The sequence below is a fragment of the Salmo salar genome, chromosome ssa05, assembly GCF_905237065.1.
Source record: "Salmo salar chromosome ssa05, Ssal_v3.1, whole genome shotgun sequence".
In the NCBI taxonomy this organism is placed as follows: Eukaryota; Metazoa; Chordata; class Actinopteri; order Salmoniformes; family Salmonidae; genus Salmo; species Salmo salar.
Genome location: NC_059446.1, coordinates 20,944,729 through 20,950,091, shown reverse-complemented (window position 1 = coordinate 20,950,091; position 5,363 = coordinate 20,944,729). Strand labels below are relative to the sequence as shown.

The following is a 5,363-nucleotide window of genomic DNA, read 5'->3' as shown; positions in this document are numbered from 1 at the left end:
CAAAACTGGCAGAGGAATAAAAATAGCATAAATAGGAAAGTATACCAGTTTCATTTGAGGACCAGGATGTTGACAACTGTGCCATACAGATTGCAAAATAGTTGGGAAGAGATTTTTGATATACCGATTCCATGGTACAGGGTGTATGAGTTGATATCTAAAACAACGTAAGATTCAAGACTTTGTGCTTTTCAGCTAAAATTATTTTATAGAATTCTTGCCACCAAAAAAATGTTGAATATTTCAATCATCGAAGCTCTGCAGATTTTGTTGTGAGGATAAAGAATCAATAGACCATTTATTTTGGTATTGCCCTCAGGTAGCCTGTTTCCGGTCTCAGGTTCAGGAATGGCTGAAAATGCATAGCATTGATCTATAATTGACCCTAGAAATAGTACTGTTAGGAGATCTAGAGAGACCGGGTCAGTCAATTACTAATATACTAAGACGACTACAGAGTGTGCACCCCCTGCCAGACCCTCCATCTCACTGGCGATGTAGTGGAGGTCAGCCCAGGGGGTCTTGCTTGTCCGTATAGGTATCCCATGGGCCCGCCAGATGATGCGGGTGTTGGACTGGGTGTCGACTGCATCAAAGGGGCCCGATTTGCTTGATGTGTGAAGGTTCAGGCGTTTCAATGCTGCAGAAAGATCATAAGTTTAATGCAAATATATGAATTCAGACAAACAACGCGCTGGGATACGCATTAAAGAAAGAAGTTATAAAAGTTATTATTACTGTTTTGCCGTATACCATGACTTACTTGGGTGTCTTTTCATTCAACAATGCTAGTTACATAATTGCCTGGCCAAAGCTTTATTAACCCATGTAAACCCATTTGAACGCATGGACTTCACTACAAACATAGACATAATAAACTGATTACAAACTATATCATACTTGGCACAGTTTCCTCCAGGTAGTCGAACCACTGACGGAGAGTGGAGTCACCCATCATAAGGATCTGTTTGTCCTTCAGGCATCCAGATATCAGTTCAGCTGAGGGAAAGGATTTTGAGTCACACACCAGGGACGTCCAGTGATCCTGGAGGTAGAATCCAGCTGGTACTGGGGTGTGCAAACCAGGACGACATTTTGTTTGTGATCCTAGAGAGAGAAGAAAATACTTTCAGGCCTATGTTAGAACAACATGGGGTTAATAGATAAGTGGGTTAATAAGTAATCATATGCGTTAGGCTAAAGCATGTGACTTATTTGAAATGTTTTTATATATCCTCATTTTGACATTCATTGTGATAATCCCACAACTAATCATGTGATTAATTTAAATGTTTTTAGTATCATCTATTAACATAAATAATTCAAATGATTGTTAAACAAGCTTTCACCTTGGAGTAACGTCATCAAAACAAATTGTACTGGCCAAGGCCTTGCATCACCTTGAAGCAACCATTATGTGCAATCATTGTGGTTATGAATTAAAAAAATTCTCATTAAAGTCAAAGCTGTGAGAAACACATACGAATGTCTCTGCAAAAGTCTTGTGAGTTACAGTCAATTAGCTAGGCCTATGTCAGACTTGGCTGTTGGTTCATAAGATAAGCAAAGGAGAAGTAGTTTGGAACAACTTACGGATTTCAGTGTCCTGTTGCTGGACATCGATAGCTGAATCGTCACCTGGTACAATAATGTTTGTGGAACTGCCAGAGAAGAAGGATGTTTACAATTATTTCAAACGTTGTTAACAAGTAACCAAAAGTATTTTCTTGAGTTTTTGTTCTTAGTACTGTTTACTACGTGGCTGCTGTGCCGTATGTTTCAACATCTTTGCTGCAAGAAACATTTTTATGTTTCACACCAGGGCCTCTTCCAAATAAAAGAGTTCCACATGCAATACTCAACCTGAGACAGCCATCAATACTACAAACCAAATTACAGAACAATTCAATAGTTATGATGTTTAAGTTCAATGTACTCTCACCTCAAGTACTCTTTTATCAGTAATGGTTCTATATATTGTGGCAAACCTCTTCAAAGTTAGGAGCGTTTGTCACAAATTAAGTGGGAAACTGTCACCAAAGTCAGCCCAGAATGAAAGTTCTTTCGAACATGACAGTACCTGTGTGTTTGTTTCGCTGTCCTGGTCCACCCAGGCCGCAGGTAAGGTCAAGGATAGCAGGGTTCGGTACATAAATCTGGTTCTCGGTAGGTCCAGGTCTAAACGCCAACAGGTAAGTCCAAAACAGTCCAGCTCGTACACGGTAAATCCAGCCAATGTAGATTGTCTCTTTCTCTATGGTTCATAGATCCTTCCCGCCCTCTCTCTCTCTCTTCCTGGTTTTTCTTGACCTTTTATCTGTGGGTCGGCTCCACCTTCTGAGGGTTCCCCTTGCTTCTGGGAATTGTAGTTTTGGCAGTCGGCCATTTTGTGATCTGTAGTTCTGATCGGGGTGGCCATTTTAGTGATCGGGCAGAGCCCGTTTATTAGTTCTGCCCTCACATATCTGCCATTTATCACTCGACCCCCTTCTTTGCCACAATATATATATTTTTTTATAATGGTTTCAATCACTAACGGTTGAATGTGGGCTGGTCTGACTTAATTCCCACAAGAGAAATTTCCCCCAAAATGTACATTTTGTGTTGTTACTAAAAGTATTAAGATATTTCCTACTCATTCCCAGCCTCATTTTATGTCATGCATATATGACTGTATAGCAGTGAGAAAAATGGGACATGCAATTTAATGACACAATAACGTTGTATTCCTGAGATGATTAAAAGATAATTCTACATAGAATCATTTTCGGCATCAAATGGGAAACCGTCCACGCAAATCAGACTTTAATACATTACACATTACAAATGATCATTTTTAAGCAAAGGGCCTTGGTAACTACATTCCATTCACCTCATATCAGTCAACATACAGTAATACACTACCGTTCAAAAGTTAGGGGTCTATTTATTAATAATAATAAATATAGGACCTACTATGTATTGTAGTTCACAGCTCAATTGAAAATGACCCACAAAGCAATACACACTAATACTGTATACTGTATCGTCGTTCCCACTGTGCTCCCTGCCTCAGTGGGACCACTCCTTAAAACCAGAGGAATGCCTCTAAAATTAATAAAACGTCATTCACTCTAACAGGACATTCTCCTATTGTTGCCACTTTCCGGTTTGGCCTTGCCCTAGGGACCCTCACAGCCCAGCAAATCTTACTGCAGTACATCAGCTGATAAGCCAATCTTGAATGAACAACAAGTACATCATTTTCTTTAGGAATGTAGTGAAGTAAAAGTAGCCAAGTATATTACTTGTAAAGTACAGATACCTCCAAAAAATTACTTAAGTTGTACTTGAAAGCATTTCTCCTTAAGTACTTTACACCACTGCTTTTTGGAGTTTTTGTACCAAATATATTGGGCCTGTAAACAAACACATTCTCTTTGGCATACAGAGGAAGTGGTCTGCTGAGAAAGATAACGGTTAAAATGGTTGTAGCCAAACTTCTAAGGAACTGCCTTTATTTTAACTCAACCAAGTCCATGCTGTGTTATCCATGTGTGGTTCCTTAGAAGAAGAAAAATGATTGAGAAAGACAAGCTAAGACAATGGTATTTATTGTAAAATGTTATCAAGAAACTGTGCCAAAGGTGCTTCAACCAAGTACTGAGTAAACAACAATCTAACAATAGGTTGTGTCACTTGCTTTTCTATAATCTGTGGATCAAAATATGAGACTAAAGGTATCCGTGACATCACAGGGTAAGATTAAAAGTAAAACACTGATTTTCAAAACCTGCAACGGGTTTCTTACCGCAAATCTCATGTGTCCTTCTCAATTGCACATAATGTATCTAAAAGTAAATTCACATAATCTGTAGTAAGTGTCAATAATAATCTATCAATTCTATTTAAATGAAAATCTCATGAAGTGCTCAAAATACAACCAGGAGCACTGGGTATCAGCGCTCTCTTGAATCGATTTTCTGTGGATATTAATAGTTATGCTATTCTCAGAAATGTGTGAGAACAGAAATGATTAAGGTTGAGGGGACTTTGGTTGTAAAGAAAACATTGAGCTTTGTGGTTTGCCATAGTTTTGACAAGTGTTCATAGTTAAGTAGATTTTATTTTAAAATAAGGCCACTTAGACAAGCTTTACATTCATTTTGAATAAGACAAACAGTTTTTAAAGGAATTATCTTCCTAACATTACAATCCCTTTTCCAATATACTGTAGATTCTTTTTGGAGACAACATTTTGTATACAGTAAGGCACAATGTTATTCCAGGCATGACTTCAAATTTTTTCACTGTGGACAAACAAAGGACAGGAAGAGATCCACTTCATTTTGGATCACCACAGAGGGCGGGTGAATGTTGTCCGGAGAATAGTGGCAGGAGGTCATCTGCCAAACGTCGATGAGGACCACAGGCAGGTCCCTGAATATTTCCCTGAGTGCCATGTCGAGCTGCCAGGAGAGCCAGTCGCTGCCGTACACATCCTTGTAGCCCGTGTTGGCTGACTTGATCACTACCAGAGTAGTGGGAGATCGTCGTAGGAGCGACGCCACAGCCCTACGGATGACGACCAGACGGTGTGCGTACATAGCCAGTGGGTACGTGGTGAAATGAGCCCAGATGGTGAAGACGACTACAGAGTGTGCACCCCCTGCCAGACCCTCCACCTCACTGGCGATGTAGTGGAGGTCAGCCCAGGGGGTCTTGCTTGTCCGTATAGGTATCCCATGGGCCCGCCAGATGATGCGGGTGTTGGACTGGGTGTCGACTGCCTCAAAGGGGCCCGATTTGCTTGATGTGTGAAGGTTCAGGCGTTTCAATGCTGCAGAAGGATCATAAGTTTAATGCAAATATATGAATTCAGACAAACAACGCGCTGGGATACGCATTAAAGAAAGAAGTTATAAAAGTTATTATTACTGTTTTGCCGTATACCATGACTTACTTGGGTGTCTTTTCATTCAACAATGCTAGTTACATAATTGCCTGGCCAAAGCTTTATTAACCCATGTAAACCCATTTGAACGCATGGACTTCACTACAAACATATTGACATAATAAACTGATTACAAACTATATCATACTTGGCACAGTTTCCTCCAGGTAGTCGAACCACTGACGGAGAGTGGAGTCACCCATCATAAGGATCTGTTTGTCCTTCAGGCATCCAGATATCAGTTCAGCTGAGGGAAAGGATTTTGAGTCACACACCAGGGACGTCCAGTGATCCTGGAGGTAGAATCCAGCCGGTACTGGGGTGTGCAAACCAGGACGACATTTTGTTTGTGATCCTAGAGAGAGAAAAAATACTTTCAGGCCTATGTTAGAACAACATGGGGTTAATAGATAACAGTGGGTTAATAAGT

At 40.2% G+C, this 5,363-nt stretch overlaps 1 long non-coding RNA gene across 1 annotated transcript; it reads right to left on the bottom strand.

Annotated features, from left to right (window-relative positions):
• Positions 1–323: 323 nt before the first annotated feature.
• On the bottom strand, positions 324–2,192 carry LOC106604489 (uncharacterized). The gene is made up of 4 exons (XR_006769836.1): positions 2,081–2,192; positions 1,594–1,661; positions 901–1,107; positions 324–640 (listed from the first exon to the last, which is right to left on the bottom strand). It is a non-coding gene; the product is annotated as an uncharacterized lncRNA (long non-coding RNA).
• Positions 2,193–5,363: the final 3,171 nt, after the last annotated feature.